The sequence below is a fragment of the Podarcis erhardii genome (genome assembly GCF_964252035.2).
Source record: "Podarcis erhardii genome assembly, chromosome: Z".
In the NCBI taxonomy this organism is placed as follows: Eukaryota; Metazoa; Chordata; class Lepidosauria; order Squamata; family Lacertidae; genus Podarcis; species Podarcis erhardii.
The window spans coordinates 8,800,503-8,817,199 of NC_138504.1; the positions used below are offsets into that span (position 1 = coordinate 8,800,503).

Here is a 16,697-nt window from a genome sequence, read left to right on the forward strand (position 1 = left end):
CCTATAGGGAAATCTCCAGGGACCTCTTTTAAATGCTGGCGGTGGGGAGCAAAGCCTTCCCCCCCCTCCGGCCTTCAGAAGAGGTCCAGGAAGGCCGGCGGGGGCTGAAAGGCTTTGCTCCCCACCGCCAGCATTTTAAAAGCAGTCCGGGATAGCAGGGAAGCGCTTCCCGCTATCCTGGACGGCTTTTGAAGGCAGGCGGGGGGAGCAAAGACTTTTGTTCCCGCGCCCGCCTTCAGAAGAGGTCCAGGACCTCTTCTGAAGGCTGGCGGGGGGTGAAAGTCTTTGCTCCCCCCTGCCTGCCTTCCCGGGAGAGCGGAGAAACGCAGCGTGTTTCTCCGCTGTCCCGGACAGCTTTTGAAGGCAGGCAGAGGGGAGCAAAGACTTTCGCCCCCCGCCCGCATTCAGAAGAGGTCCAGGACCTCTTCTGAAGGCGGGCGGGGGGCAAAAGTCCTTGCTCCCCCCCTGCCTGCCTTCCCGGGAGAGCGGAGAAAAGCAGCGTGTTTCTCCGCTGTCCTGGACGGCTTTTGAAGGCAGGCGTGGGGAGCAAAGACTTTCGCCCACCGCCCGCCTTCAGAAGAGGTCCAGGACCTCTTCTGAAGGCTGGCGGGGGGCAAAAGTCTTTGCTCCCCCTGCCTGCCTTCCCGGGAGAGCGTAGAAACGCAGCACGTTTCTCCTCTGTCCCGGACGGCTTTTGAAGGGGGGGAGCAAAGACCTTCCGCTCTCCCGGGAAGGCAGGCACGGGGGAGCAAAGACCTTTGCCCCCTGCCCGCCTTCAGAAGAGGCCCTGGACCTCTTCTGAAGGCGGGCGGGGGGCGAAAGTCTTTGCTCCCCTCTGCCTGCCTTCAAAAGCTGTCCGGGACAGCGGAGAAACACGCTGCGTTTCTCCGCTCTCCCGGGAAGGCAGGCAGGGGGGAGCAAAGAGGTCCTGGACCTCTTCTGAAGGCGGGCGGGGGGCAAAAGTCTAATTCTAATTTCAATGAGTGTGCCCTCCCACGGCACACCAGGCAACGTCTCGCGGCACACTAGTGTGCCGCGGAACACCGGTTGGGAAACACTGGTATAAGAGATGGAAATTTGTAAAATGTATGACAATATAAATGTTTTTTAAAATGAATAATATATATATAAAAGAAATCAACCTAAAAAAAAAAAAGAGTAGTAGCAGTGACTATAATATATTTGCCAGGAACTGAATTTTTTGCTGGCTTGGGTTGCTGTTCTCTATCTCATATGAGGATCTCTGCCCCTGAGCATTGCTGAGATCGTTGGCTGGGAAGAAAAACAGCTTCCTAGAGTTCATCAGACTTTTCCTGAAGGAAACATATTTTGTTTGTCAGACCAGCTATATAACCCAACCAGAGCAACACTTACTCTTTCGGATTGTTCTAGACCATGGTTCCCAATTAGCTAAGTATTGCAGACCTCCTGTTTTTCAAAAGCCCCCCCCCCTCCCGCTTTTTGAAAATGTTGATATCTCTATTGCGTGGACAGGCGGAGTCCCCAGATCCCGAGTGGTCCCCCCGTCATGTGGAATAACGACTCTAGACAACGTGCTATGGGATTAAATTGGCCACAACTTTATTAAATTTCAAATGTGGGTAGACCTTGGCTCAGGCATTGGGCGTTCTCCCTCCCTAGTCCCCAGCCGGGGACCTAGGGAGCATCAGGGTTATCCAGTGTGTGTGGGGGGGATTGGCCGGCTCTGGAGAACATATGTTCAAGCAGAGATAGCCGCCCCCGTTACGCCGCCGCAGGGGAGAGCAATGACGACCTTTCGGCGTACGGCCAAAGCCTCCCTTCAAAAACCCCTTTAACGGGGAACCCTGGTATCGCCGCCGCAAAGAGGAAGATGGACTAAAGGATTCCGCCCAAGGCCTGATACCGCCAAAGTTGTGACGTTTTGCTACGGGAAAGGCGAAACCTGCCAATGCAGGGAAATTCCTTTCCGGCCCTTTAACAGCGACCTTATCGTAGCAGCGCCCGCATACCTGTGGAGACAGGTTAACCTGCAAAACCTATGAAGAAAAGTTAACCTGCAAAAGAAGACATTAACTGAGGGTGGGTAGGGTGGGAGAAGCTCTGGAGCCAAGTGAGGATTAACAATTAAGATCCACCCTCTATTGTGTGGGCAGGTAATCCCTCCCCTTACCTGGCCTGGTTTCCCTGGCAACACTTCCCCCAGGTGGGATTGGACAACTCGCTGGGGTAGGCGGGGACCTCCAGGTATCCCACCTGAGGGAAGGCAAAGCCTATGCTGATGGGGCCACTCCAGATCCAGGGCTGCACGCGTCCACGCAAAAGGCGCCCCCCGTTTTAAGTGGGGAGCGGTCATTGTAGTTTTTGTGAATGGTGCCACAAATTGGTCCCACCAATTGGGAACTACTGCTCTAGATAATGTGGGAAATTTAGTGGTAGATGCCCATTCTATTTCTTTGGGATATGTGGACTTTTAGAGGGCATTTTATTGGACGCTAAATGTGCAGTGGAAAGTGTCTTTCACTGTCCTCTTCAGAAAATGTACACACAATAGTGACAAATGTAAAAAAAAATGCTACTGGAATGGTTACAAAAATGTATTAAAATAATTAACTAAAATATGTTTATGCACATGCCAGCTCCGATTGTAGTCCTTGGTAGTCTTATAGCAAATGAAAAATTGTCTAGACAATGTGGCCTAGAGGTAAGACACATCTATTGAGACACCAGCACATCTATATGTGCCATGTGACATATTTGCTGATATATGATTCAGTAGCTAAAACTCTTACCAATGCAATAGGAAATGATTTCCTTCCCCCAGCTATTGTTGAAACAGTTATGGACAATATATATCACTTTTAAAAACTCATGTTCTTGTACATGTGAAGGCAATTTCCTAAAGAGTAGCAGCGGGGCTGGCCCAGGACATTTTGGCACCTGAAGTACAGTGGTACCTCAGGTTAAGAACTTAATTCATTCTGGAGGTCTGTTCTTAACCTGAAACTGTTCTTAACCTGAAGCACCACTTTAGCTAATGGAGCCTCCTGCTGCCGCTACGCCACTGCTGTGCGATTTCTGTTCTCATCCTGAAGCAAAGTTCTTAGCCCGAGGTACTATTTCTGAGTTAGCAGAGTCTGTAACTTGAAGCGTCTGTAACCCGAGGTACCACTGTGAATGACAAAATGGTGTCTTCTATGCCAGGAAAAAAATGGATGAGTAAAGATCTACATCAGGAGCAAGGGTATTACCTCCTATTTGCCAAGAAGCTACTGTAGTGTTGGCATGGGGCATGCCAAAGAGATGACAGATCTAGCCTCCAAGGAGCACTGTATTCCTTGAAGGCTAGATCTGCTGTCCCTGTGTATCCTGCCACCTGAGGCACTTGCCTCACCTTGCCTCATGGGTAGGATGGCCCTGAATATCCATATTCCCCCAATCAGGATATTTGTATGGATGATGTTGGAAGAAACAAGTCAAACAGAAGGGATGAAAAGACGGAGCTGTAGAGTTAGCTGTCAGATTTTAGTAAGTTATCAGCTCTGTATGCCTTCTTTGCATGAATCTTTTAAGAATGTAGCATTCTTTATCTTCAAACAAAAATATACAACTTGTCACTAAAAACCAACCTCCATACCAGAGGACAAACTCCTTAGTCCAAGTTGTGTCCCAAGTAAATCCATGGCCATGCATAATAAAATCTAGAATTATTAAAAATACAGAAGAAAACCTTTGTTAAGAGAAGTCAGACTGGGTTCTGCAAAGTCCTTCCCCACTAATGTTCTAGAATATTTTGATAGTTTCTGTCAGGGAACTGCCATCGGAGAGACAGGTGGTGGACAGGCTCCAGGAGAATAGGAGAGAATCTGCAGCAGAAGAGGGAACCAGCAGGGGGAGTGCAGGAGTCACAGCGGAGGGGAGGCTCTGGGATGCTTCCAGTGAGAGTAGTGGAGAGGTAACGGGACCCCCGTTGGGAACGCCCACCCTTCGCCGGAAACTGTCACGCAGAGAGTCTCGAAAGCGCATGTCTGTCAAAGAGCTTTTATGTTGGCGTAAATTCCGTAGACGCCCACTGTCAGATTCTACCAGCGACTGACGGAGTCATGCTTTGGGGGCTCCGTTAGTGCATCGGTTTGGATGACCAGCCAAACCCCAGAGGGATCAAGCTTTTACGCACAAGCAGCTCATTATCCCATCACAGTTTCCATAGACACTGTTGAAATGATCTGGTGGACCCTGTATACCTGAGCTTCCTGCTAAGATATAGGAAGTGCCCACAAGTGCGAGTCCTGATGCTCACCCCTCATCACTATCCCCCATATCACTAACCATGTTTGGTTTTGCAGAAAAGGGAGGAAGCATACTAAGATATCCTCAGATGCCTTGTTTATTCTTGGTTTATCCTGCCTTGCTTGCACAAAGCTTACATGGAAGCTCGACTATGTCCAGTCTCTACTGGGCATTCATTCTGATTTGTTTACAGGGCAGTTATACAACAATGAGCATTCATCCTGCACTCATCTTTGTTTGCTTACAGGGTGTTTATATTTCTCCCTGTTAATCATTTGCTCACCCCACATCTTTTCAGTATATTTCACAATCACTTTCCTAACCACAAAAAGTCCAGGATTTTTGTAAAGTACATCTGTTCTACTAGGGCAAGAGAGCACTTTAATCCACCTTAGTTGTGCAAACCTAAAGTCCCTACTACAAAATAGTAACAGCCTGGAGGCATCCTAGATACCTTGCCAATCATGTCCTTCATTACTGGAAATGTGTTTTCTGGAAATGTGGCTTGAATTTACAATGGGAACTATATATTCAAACATTTGTAAAGGCATTGAAAAAGAAGAAGTGAGAAATCATATTGGAGAGCTGATGTGTGCACTCCTGAACAAAATGGAAAAGTTGTTAAAAAGACACAGAGTGCATTTTCGACTGAAACAGACCCCAAGCTTTGTTTGCTAAAATGTGTTTGTTAAGGCAGGACTCCAGTGGAACTCCAGTCCTTACACAAGACTAGTGCATGTATACTGCTGTGCAGCTGCATAACAAAGGGACTGAAGACTCATATAACAATTGCATAGAGAGCAGTGTGTGAGGAGGATTTAGTAGAGTTCATACTTTCATGTGGAATTCAAATCCAAGCTGAGGAAACACCCCCATTTCACTCACACGAGCACAGAACAGACATTCACTGCTGGCAATAATGTGGCTCCTTATTCATTTCTCATTCATTAGCTGTAATTTTGCTGTGCTCCCGTAACAAATGTCCAAATGGAAGCAGAGAAAAGAACTGCCACAGAAGACAAACACGGCCTCTGTCACAAAAGTTTTCCTTGAAAAAAGAGACAGAGACATTCCAGTTGGAGCAGTTGTGCAGAAAAAAAGGGAGAGAGCCTCCATCCTCTGTGTGTGTTTTCTCTCTAGCAAATAAATATCTAATTTAAAAGAGATTGCGGCAATCTGAAATTTAGCTAGGTTTCAGAGAATGGATTAAAAGGAAATCTCAGGTAGGGCATCTGCTTCTGGGCCTCTGGACTGGTTTTGTGGCTTCTGATTAATTTCACAGCTCTGAAACAGTTTGGTTCTCTCTTTTAGTCTCTCGAGGCTGTAGAGAAGAATAAGCAAGAGGGAAACTGGTTCTTGACAAAGTGCTATGAAATGTATTGTTTAGTTTCTTTAAAAAAGAAAAGTAAATGCAAGTGCTACAGAATACTGTGGTGACCAATGTAAGATTTTGAGTTGATTAACTGCTGTGCCTTGGGCTGTCTGGCAAACATTACAATATATTAGGATAGGTGGGAATTTGGTAGATATTTAATTTATGACTCTTTTTCTTAATAAAAATAAGAAAAGACATTCATTGTTAATAAAAAAAAAGTCTAAAAGACATTGCTTGCTGTTTATAACAATGAAACTAGACCAAAAACAATGCAGATTAAAACCCGCATTTTGGATTTTATGTGAAAAGAGTTATAAAGCCCCCTATTTATCTGAATCAGTATTCAGATTTCTAAATGCGTACATACACTCCTTAACTCTCTCTTGTCATATTTTTTCTTAGAACTAGATCTAAAATCCTGCTTCTTAGAATAAAATGCTGAAATGAATGCAGATTTTAATTGCCTTTTTGTATATGTGGTAGGCTTTTATTTACTCGTTTTCAGCAACACAGGGTAAATAAACTGATCAGATCACAAGGACATTTTGAGAGGCGTCCCCAGAAGCATATAACTTCCTGCTTCTCTGTTTTTCCCTGAAATTTCAATTAGCTTTGGTTCTCCTTCCTACCTGTCCCCATGTGCCCTAAACGGCTGCACAGTGTTGTTGTTGCACTGCTTACCAGCTGCTCTGTTCTGTTCAAGAAACAGCTTAATTTTAATGCCATGTGGAATGAGTCTTTCCTACATTTATGTAATGTGCTTTCAGGGCACAACTTCAGCACTGAAAGGACAGGTCTTTGTACAGGGCATATCCACACTTAGGGCTCATCCACACTTCCTTTTGTGCTGCTTTTCTAGGCACAGGTTCACACTTTAAAGCTCTCTGTCTGAGCACTTTTTTATTTTTGCCCCAACACTTTCTCTGAAAAAACCCCACTCTTTACTGCTGAAAAAAATTCTGCAGAAAACCTGAATTGCTATTTGTTCCAATTCAGCACTAAAGAGTGGGTTTTTCTTGAAGAAAGCAGTGGAGCAAAAGAAGGAGGTAGTGCTCAGACATGGGCCAGGAAAGTACAGACCTTTGCGTAGTATGTGTGGGGCAAAAGGTAAGTGTGGATGAGCCATTAAACTAGGATAATGGTTGTTCTCTTGCCCCCAGAGAAGCCTGGGAACTGTAGTTCTGTGATGGGGCCTAGAAATCTCTGATAAACTACAACAGACTCTCCAAGTGTCCCTATTTTCCAGGACAGTCCTGGATTTACAAAAGCTGCCCCAAGTTTCTGATTTGACCCCGGAATGTCCCCCTTTTCCTTAGGAGGTCCCTATTTTCACTGGAGAAATTTGCCGGGTGTGGAGTTATGCAACCCCTGAGTCAAGGAGGTAAGTACAACCTTTAGAAGACATTTGAAGGCAGCCCTGTATAGGGAAGTTTTTAAAATGTTTTATTATGTTTTTATATACGTTGAAAGCCACCCAAAGTGGCTGGGGCAACTGAGTCAGGCGGGCTGGGTATAAATAATAAAAAATGTTGTTGTTGTTGTTGTTGTTGTTGTTGTTGTTGTTATGGAATAAAGGTAAAGGGACCCCTGACCATTAGGTCCAGTCGCGGACGACTCTGGGGTTGCGGCGCTCATCTCGCTTTATTGGCCGAGGGAGCTGGCGTACAGTTTCTGGGTCATGTGGCCAGCATGACAAACCGCTTCTGGCGAACCAGAACAGCGCATGGAAACGCCGTTTACCTTCCCGCCGGAGCGGTACCTATTTATCTACTTGCACTTGGCATGCTTTCGAACTGCTAGGTGGGCAGGTGTTATGGAATAGGACAGCCCTATTTTCATTGGAGAAATTTTGGAGAGTATGCTACAACTCCCACCATTATGTGAGGGAATAATCTGTATCAGTATATATAGTGTAGACATTCTCATGTACCATAGTACATAGCACCTTCCTCTTTGCATTGCTACTCAGCAGCCAAAATATATGCAAGAAGGCCATGCTGAGGGATGGAAATATTTCTACCTTGCTGCAGTTCTGTGATCCCTTTGAAATGCTGTTATAGGCAGGGTAGCTTATTGGTCAAACTGGACCTATGTAGCAGCTATAACAAGAAGATTTCACACTTGGCTGAACCACAATGTAAACTGAGTGGTACAAAGAGATCATCTAACATGATGATCAAGTCTCTAAAGTTCCATGCCCGACATACTTCCTGTGGAGGACAGCTTCGACTGTCCTGCATGAAAAAGCTTGTAACTGTACTCTGTGGATGGCCATGTCTGATGACCTCTTACAGCCAGCAAGGTAAGGACTGAGTCCATTCTTGTTTCGCCTAAGCCCTTTTCCCATGTTCCTTCCATTCATATGCTGAATGTGTGGAGGGAGGGGGAGTAGAAATGTACCACCAGCAAAAGTGTGAAAGGGCCTTTTATGCACGTATAACGGTAGATTGTAGTGTCCTAATTATATAACTAGAAATCCTGAATGTGTGGAGGAGCTTATTTGTGGGCAACTCCTTTCACACTTCCGTTGAACATTAAGTGATAAGGCAGGGCCAACAGAAAAAGCCCTGTTCCCCCTTCCTGTCACTCAGTAGCTATTGCAAGTCATATGACAAAGCAGCCAACAGAAAAAAATCCATGTATGGAATATTTGGGAAGATGTGTTTCTGATGTAGAGAAATGTGAAGGGGGAGAAAAGGAACAGTGTTATGTCAGTAGTGTGCAACTAGGATAAACCTCAGCCTGATTTCCTTTCCCGAATGCAAGTTTTTTCTTCAGAGAATCTTAGAAATCAGAACATTATTACTAATGATAGTTTCCATTTTCAGCCTGTAGGGAAGCAAACCCTCTTGTTCCACTTGCAGCCTACACATTGACGCAGCATGCCTTTCTTTTTCTTTCTTTTTTTTTAAAAGAAAGAATCTAATTTTGAAGTGTCAAGCAGAAATAAAATTAGAAATCCTCAGCTGGTGTAAATCAGCAGCCAGTATAGCTTCATCCAATGACTAGCTTTAATCTCAACTTTTTTTTTTTACAAGGCTAGAAGTGTGACATAGTCATATATTCATGAAAACAGCATTTCTGACCTTAGCTCAGTAGTCCTCGTGGCAGCCAGCTGCTGCTGTGTGTGTTGCAAAAGCTATTGATTCTTGGTGGTGGTGGATGGTGCTCATTTGGCCAGGAAGGGTGGAGTGCATGGCAGCTAACTAGGCAGAGCCAGGGGTAATATCAGGTGAAGTTAATGGCATTTGCTCTTACAACAAAACCGTTCATAAAACAATTTCCCAGAAGGCAATTGTAGGCTGCATCAACAGAAGCATAGTGACCAGATCAAGGGAAGTTCTGGGCACTACAATTTAAAAAGGATATTGACAAGATGGAATGTGTGCAAAGGAGGGCAACCAAGATGACCAAGGGTCTGGAAACAAAGCCTTATGAGGAATGGTTGAAGGTGTTTGATATGTTTAGCCAGGAAAAGAGGAGAGTGTGAAGAGATGTGATAGCCATCTTCAAATGTCTTAAGAGCTGTCACATGGAAGATGGAGCAAGCTTGTCTTCTCCTGCTACTGAGAGTAGGACCTGAACCCATGGCTTCAAGTTACAAGAAAGGGGATTCTGATTAAACAACAGGAGGAACTTTCTGACAGTAACAGCTGTTTGACAGTGGAACGGACTCCCTCAGAAGGTGGTGAACTCTCCTTCCTTGGAGGTTTTAAAGCAGAGATTGGATGGCCATCTGTCATGGATGCTTTAGTTGAAATTCCTGCTTTGCGGGGAGTTGAACTAGGTGGCCCTCAGGGTTCCTTCCAACTCTTCAATTCTATTATTCTATTCTATGAGACTCTATTCTATGAGTAACTTGCCCAGGAAACTGAGGATAGATTCCAGTTGTGTGTACACTTACTTAGGCGTAAAACCCAATGAAGTCAGTAGAGTTTTCTTCCAAGTACACTTACATAGGATTGTGTTGCATATCCCATCATTACCTCACTCAGATGGCCAATAACAAAAAAGGATAGAAGAGATCATTTCATCAGGTGCAGCTTGTACAACAAGCTACACCGCAGCAGCGCCGGCTTGCGCCCGCGACTGCAACTACCTGGGGCTGCATGCCATCACCAGGATGTGTGTGCATGCTCAGGGGCATGCTGACATTACTTGTGCAGGTAGTGCACTCACGCTTCTGCACTTTGTGGGTATCCTGGCCCCCATTTTAAATGTGGGGGCTAGGGCATTCATGGCCCCAGGGAGTTGGCACTCCTACTACACATTCCATAGGTTTCCTATTCTACACAACCATTTTAGTTAATACCTGACCTATTTTTGCATCTAGCCACCCCATTTTTCTCCCACACCTTTAAATTCAATTCTTGTATTCATCTGCCCCGCCTTGACTACAGTCTTAATGCATGCTTACATGGGAATAAGCCACACTGGATTCAGTAGGACTTACTTCTGAGTAGATGTGCATAACATGCTTAAGTCCCAACAACATTAGTGGAACTAAAGCTGCAGTCTTACACACACTTGGAAGCATCCCAGTGAACACAGAAGGACTTTGATCTGACTACGCATACGTGGGATGTCGCCACATATTTCAAGGCCTTGATTTCAGTGTAATTTAAACACACCTAACTTTCAGTCTGTTTCCCCCAGTGATTATACTGCATGGTATCCAAACCCAAGAACTATTTTCTTGTAGAAACCACAACCCATTCAGAGATGAAAGAACAATACCCCCACCAAAGGTATGGAAGGATCATCCTTTTGAGCCAAACACAAATAGCATTTTTGCCTGAAATCCAAAACAAAAATATTAGAATATATTAAGGAAGTAGCTTTGCTTTAAGACTCAAATTCCACCAAGAGGCAGATCCATCTACAAAGAAATTCAGCAAAAACATTGCTATAAAAATCTGCTGGCCTACGCTTACCCTTGTGTACATGTGCCCACCTAAGCAAAATAGTTTTCACTTAAGTATGTGAAAAGGTAAGGCTTAGATGAACCTTTTTTGAGGGAAGGATTTCTCTAGCTGAGGTGCAACTGCTGAGAAAAATACAATAAGATGGGTCTCACAGGGACCTTTTTGCAAAGGACAGGAGAATTCAAATGAGAAGAAATCACTCCTGGAGGTACATTATTAGACTATGGCCATTGCTAGCTTTAGAGAGAACAACCTCACATTCTGCATGGGGGGGGGGGGCAATGCCACAGCAGCAATACAGGAAACAGTTTAGAATGCCATCATAGCTTACACCTCTGCTTTCCAAAAGTACATTTTACTTTCAGCCATGTATTTTCACTTTTCTCAAGAAACTGATGTAGCTGCTATGGATATGTTTAAATTAATTCCTTTGACAACAGGGTCATTCTGTAGTGACCAATGTAACTTTTGTAAGCTTCTTTACATAATGTTTCATGTTTTTAACTCCAGTTAGCATTAAACTATTTATTCGGTAGGGATGCAGGTGGCGCTGTGGGTTAAACCACAGAGCCTAGAACTTGTCGATCAGAAGGTCAGTGGTTCGAATCCCTGCAACGGGGTGAGCTCCCGTTGCTCGGCCCCTGCTCCTGCCAACTTAGCAGTTCGAAAGCACTTCAAAGTGCAAGTAGATAAATAGGTACCGCTCCCGCGGGAAGGTAAACGGCGTTTCCGTGCGCTGTTCTGGTTCGCCAGAAGTGGCTTAGTCATGCTGGCCACATGACCCGGAAGCTGTATGCCGGCTCCCTCAGCCAATAAAGTGAGATGAGCGCCGCAACCCCAGAGTCAGCCACGACTGGACCTAATGGTCAGGGGTCCCTTTACCTTTACCTGTTTGTTAGGTACCTTGATCTTCCCTACAAAAATAATCAAGAAGTATGTCACTAGTAGTTTAAATGCTTTCTTGTTAAATGTGTTTTAAAAAGCTGTGACACAGGTAACAGTTTTTCAGCTTCAAAAATGTATCTGTAGCCTTGTAGATAAGTGCTTTCTCTAAAACTATGAATCACATCACCCCAACCTACCCCCAATTTATGGCAATATACAGAAATAGCTAATGTTTCATAGGCAAGTGTCAAATGTATGGTAATGATTATTAGAAAATGGGGAGAAAAGGTTATATGGCAAATGACCCATGACCAATGTAATGTGACCAATGTGACATGTGACAATTCATTGATAGAGGCCACTTTGGGCAAAGCATGGCCACCCACGCTACACTTGATGTCATGAAGCTAAGGGCAGGTCTCAACCAAAAGGCTTAGAATTGGCCAAAGTTGTTTTGTGAAGCTTCCAAAGCGCCTGAAGATCAGCTGGTTTTCAGGAGCACAAATCAGGGACCCAGAGCTAAGCAGGATTGCTTCACGTCAGCCAGTATGAAGGGAGAGCAACCGTGCTGAGTTCAGGCATGCTTGAGAGAGCTGCCTGCAGCACTAAGCACCACCAGGAGAGGGCGCAATCCTTTCTTTCTTTGCCTGCCTGTTGAGGACATCTGTAGTTGGTAAATTCATTGTGATTGCACAGGGCCTGCTTTTCTTCTGCAAGGTTTAATGGGAAATGCCGTTAAGTGGCCAGATGGGGTTGCTGCTCTCCCCCCCCCCATACACGCACATACCCCTCTGGCCATAGCTGTATGATCTGCTACTTCTTTGTCTTTAATTCTTATTTTAAAACTTTTTTCCCTTGGAAGGATTTTAAGAATTGCATATGCAGCCCCCTCCTCTGTTGGAGCGGTATCAAAAAGTCTCTGTAAGCACAATATGGCTTGAAAATACTCTCCAAAGTAAAAGATCCCAGCACTGCCAAAGGGCTTCCACCCACTCCTTCAGGCATGAAAATACTCCTGTGTTTCATGTTGGAAAGCCATGCTTCATTTTTGTGGAAATAGAGAAGGCACTACGGATACTGTTACATTTAGATTGGTATTGTGTTCAGTGCTGTATGAAATGCAGAAATGCCATGGGGATGACATCACAGGTGTTCCTGTGATAAGTACCTCCCCCTGTTTAAGTTTAGGATGGTTCCCTACACAGATGGCTCATCAAATTGCGGAGTTTCCATGTTCCTGATGTGGAGAATCTCTTGGAAGAAGTTGTATGCTTATTAAGGCCAGGAGCTCATCTAGTTCAGTATTACTGACACTGCCTGACAGCTGTCAGGAGCCAGAGTCAGGAGTAGGTCAGTAAAACACCTACTGTTCGTGAACTCTTTATTCAAAGCAACCAAAACAGCCCAGTCCTAGTGGTCACAGCAACCCTTCCCACTAAGTATTGCCCCAGTGAGGCAGTTGCAAGGACTGAAGGTACCAGCATTCCCACTGGTCTCTAAGGGTCCTCTCCAGTTCCTTTCCCAGCAGCCCAAGGCTTCATCACCTTGTATCTCATTGGTCCACCCTGTTCCTTTCTGTGCATGTTCTGAGAGACCGGGGGGGGGGGGAGAGGAGTTGTTCACAGCAGGGGGGGGAGGACACCCCTCCCCAGATCCTTCAGCAGCCTGCATTATTGCATCCTCTTGGCCCCCATCATCTCCAGCTTCCTCTTCTGCCTCTAATCCTTGACTGCTGTCTGCCACAACCTCTTCCTGCTCACTAAACCCTGTTGCTCCTTCAGCTTCCAACACCACCTCTTCCCAGTCTGCTCCCTCTTCTCCCTCTGACTTCTCATTGTTGTCCCACCACCACTCCCCAGGCTCTGTGCCATATTCCTCTAGGGGTTCCCCAGATGGTTCCTCCCCACCACTCCTCTGCATCCAGCCAGTCTATGACAGCAGCTCGGGGAAGAAATTCAATTTGGAGTGTATTTTAATGGAAACCTGTCTATTTTGCACTTCTTGAACCAATATGAAAACCAAAGTAACAGCTATCTTTCAAAATTTACACTTCTCCGAATTTTGTGATGTGATTCTCCACCCAAACAATATGCACCAAAATTGTTATATTAGGGGAAAGTGTTCAAAATAAATGCATTTATCAGTGGAAATAACATAAAAATGTATTATATTAAGAAAGATTCCTTTCAAAATATGTATATACAGTGGTACCTCTGGTTATGAACTTAATTCGTTCTGGAGGTCTGTTCTTAACCTGAAACTGTTCTTAACCTGAGATACCACTTTAGCTGATGGGGCCTCCCACTGCCGCCGTGCGATTTCTGTTCTCATCCTGAAGCAAAGTTCTTAACCAGAGGTACTATTTCTGAGTTAGCGGAGTCTGTAACCTGAAGCACCTGTAACCTGAGGTACCACTGTATTAGTTAAAACTGTATTCAAAAGTACGCGTTGGTAGAAATTTGTACTGATCAGGATTTTTTAAAAATGCAAATTGTTATGGTTGGAAAATGAGAAAATGAAATTTGTTCATCCCTATCTGGAGGTGCTAGGGATTGGACCAAAAATCTCTCACATATGCTCTTTCAATTAGCTGTTGCCCTTCCCCTGATTAAAAAATTGAAATGCCATTTCTTTTCTGGATGCTATTTCAACATATTTTTGAAAGAAAATAAAGGAAGAGCCAACATGTGTTTGTCCTTTACTGAGAAACAGATGCAGAAAATGACAAAGGATGCTGATAAAAATAATAAAGATCTGCTGGTTCTATCAACCTGTAGTAGAACATTCCATCCCTCTCCCTCCCTCCCTCTCTCTCTCTCTCTCTCTCTCTTGTTTAGTCTCCCATGGTTTCTCAGCCTTGTGGTGCTCTTGGATTTGTTTCAGTGGTGGCAATTTCACACTGAGGAAATGTTCACCAACTGGTGGCAAAACTTCAACTCTCCCCCCCCCCCCAATTTGGAACCAGCAGCTGCCATTCATGCTTTCCATGACCTTGAGGCTGTGACTGCTGAGACACGCTCTGTACATTGCTATCCTTAATGGCTGTTTGGAGACAGCAGCCAGTGCAGAATGTGTCCACCTGTCTCCTTATGGGACTGGATTGCTAGGAGTGCATTATACCAGTGCTGGCTGCCAATAGCTTTCCAGTTGTAACTGGTAATGCTATGGCTCTTCATACCTGAAAGACAGCTCAGCTCCCTTGGGTCCAATTCAGATATTTTAAGATCGACTAGAATCACCCTCTTGACAATACTATCTGTGCTTCATACTCAGAGGTGAAGAAGGGAGATGTTCTACCGTGATGTTTCTCTTGAAGGTTTACTAAATCCTGAGCAGCTTTTATAAGCACCAGAAGATTTTATCTTACTTGTTTATCTTGGGGTTGGCATTTGATGACCAGGGATGTTCAGGTATTGGATCCTTTATCTTAATTATATTTTAGAATTGTGAATCTGCTTTCAAGCTGTGAAATGCAATAAATATTTGGGACTATTTGCATTATGCATGAAAGTTGGGGGGGGAGCCCAAATTGCACCAAATTATGCAAGTTAAAGAAATTATTTAGGTCACTCTGACTGCAGAAATTGTCATGGAAAGCAGGACAACTTATTGCAAGGACTGGAATTTCAAGCCTTGTGTATGGAGGGACTTGTGAGGCTACAGTTAGGAGCTGCCAGAATCTATATGTAGCTTCTGTATGGTAACGCATTACACTGCACACTGCACCAACTGGTCCTGGGCCTGAATACTATATATATATATATATATATATATATATATATATATATATATATACACACACACACAAACATGTATCACACACTCTATAAAGCATCCTTAAGATACACAAGTTCAGCAGATGGCAAACAACTTCAAACTGAGTGACTCATTATAGGTCCTAGCACCCTCCAAAGGCTTGGGCAAAAAGGTACATCTTCACCAACCAATTTTCCATTCCGTGCACATGACCAAACCATTATAAACATCGCTGAGACAGAAGTGTGAACATGCTGGGAATGTGGTCTTATAAGGGCACATGTTTGTTTGAGACTCTGTCCTGCTATGTGATGCCCAAAATCTTCCTGATATGCTATTATTTCAATTTTTGCAGACTACTGTTGGGCTGAAGGTGAGAGTGAGTTTAGGGTTGATGTGAGAGTTCAATCTCATGTTCAGACTTCATACCTCAGTAAGCTATTTGGTGGGGAGAATAAGAATGGACGGAAATCTCATTCTCAACAGCTGGTTAGGGGAGAGTTAAAATAATGGACTGGCAGTTTAAATTTATTCGTAGTCAGAAGCTGCTAATGTGCTGTGTGTGTCTTTAAATGAGCAAAACCTTTTTTAAAATATAAAAATCTCAAGTGTATTTGCCTTCTGATGTAGTCAAACTTTTTAAAAAATCTCCTTTGTATCTACAAGAGAGGGAGAGGCTGCCAGGTTTTCTTCCAGCCAAATCACAGCAGATTTAATGTGTGTTTCTTTTGCATATTTGTCACTTTACCATCTTGGAGAGGGGTTATGTGGAGTATATTTTTACTGCCTAGGCAAACATTCATGCTGTTCAAATGAATGTGTTTTCCTTCAAATTCCGTATCTCCAAACTGGTGTACAAATACTACCTACCCTGCTTTTCTTTGCAAATGGCAAGGTTGCTGGTTATTGTTGATGTTGGTTATTCACGATGATCAGGAAAAGTAGAATCTGAGCTCCCATTAATTTATCAACACAAATGGTGTTGATGGGGGTATGCATTCCCCGAAAGCTTCCGAATGTGAATATGAAGCTGTTTCCCTACTTCTTGTCTCACCCCACTACTTGTGCGCAATGCAGCTATTAAAAGCATAAGAGGACCCTGCTGGATTAGCCAGTGGCTCATCTAGTCCAGGATCCTGTTCTTAGTGTGGCCACTCAGGTGTCTTTTGGAAACCCTCAAGCTCAAGAACACTCTCCCCACCTGAGGTTTCCAGCAACTGATGTTCAGAAGTGTTACTGCCTCGGCTCATGGAGGCAGAGCATAACCTTATTGTCCCTGAATTTGTCCAGTCCTTTCTTAAAGCCATCTGAGTTGGTGGCCATCATTGCCTCTTGTGGGAAGGAGTTTCATATCTTAAGTATGTGCTGCATGACAATTACTTTCTTTTATTCTCCAACATTCAGCTTCATTGGATCTCCACGAGTTCTAGTGTTAGAAGAGAAAGAAAAGAAAAAATACTTTCTCTGTCCACTTTCTTCATGCCATG

The 16,697-nt window shown here is 44.3% G+C and overlaps 2 long non-coding RNA genes across 7 annotated transcripts in view; one reads left to right on the forward strand and one right to left on the reverse strand.

Annotated features, from left to right (window-relative positions):
• The window catches only part of LOC309334058, a 117,334-nt gene that overhangs the window by 79,711 nt on the left and 20,926 nt on the right, over nucleotides 1–16,697 (reverse strand). The window lies entirely within an intron of this gene.
• Nucleotides 7,883–16,697, forward strand: part of LOC309334075 — a 54,332-nt gene continuing 45,517 nt past the window's right edge. Inside the window, exon 1 of the long non-coding RNA XR_014152841.1 lies at nucleotides 7,883–7,946. This is a non-coding gene — a long non-coding RNA (uncharacterized lncRNA). The remainder of the gene's footprint in view (nucleotides 7,947–16,697) is intronic.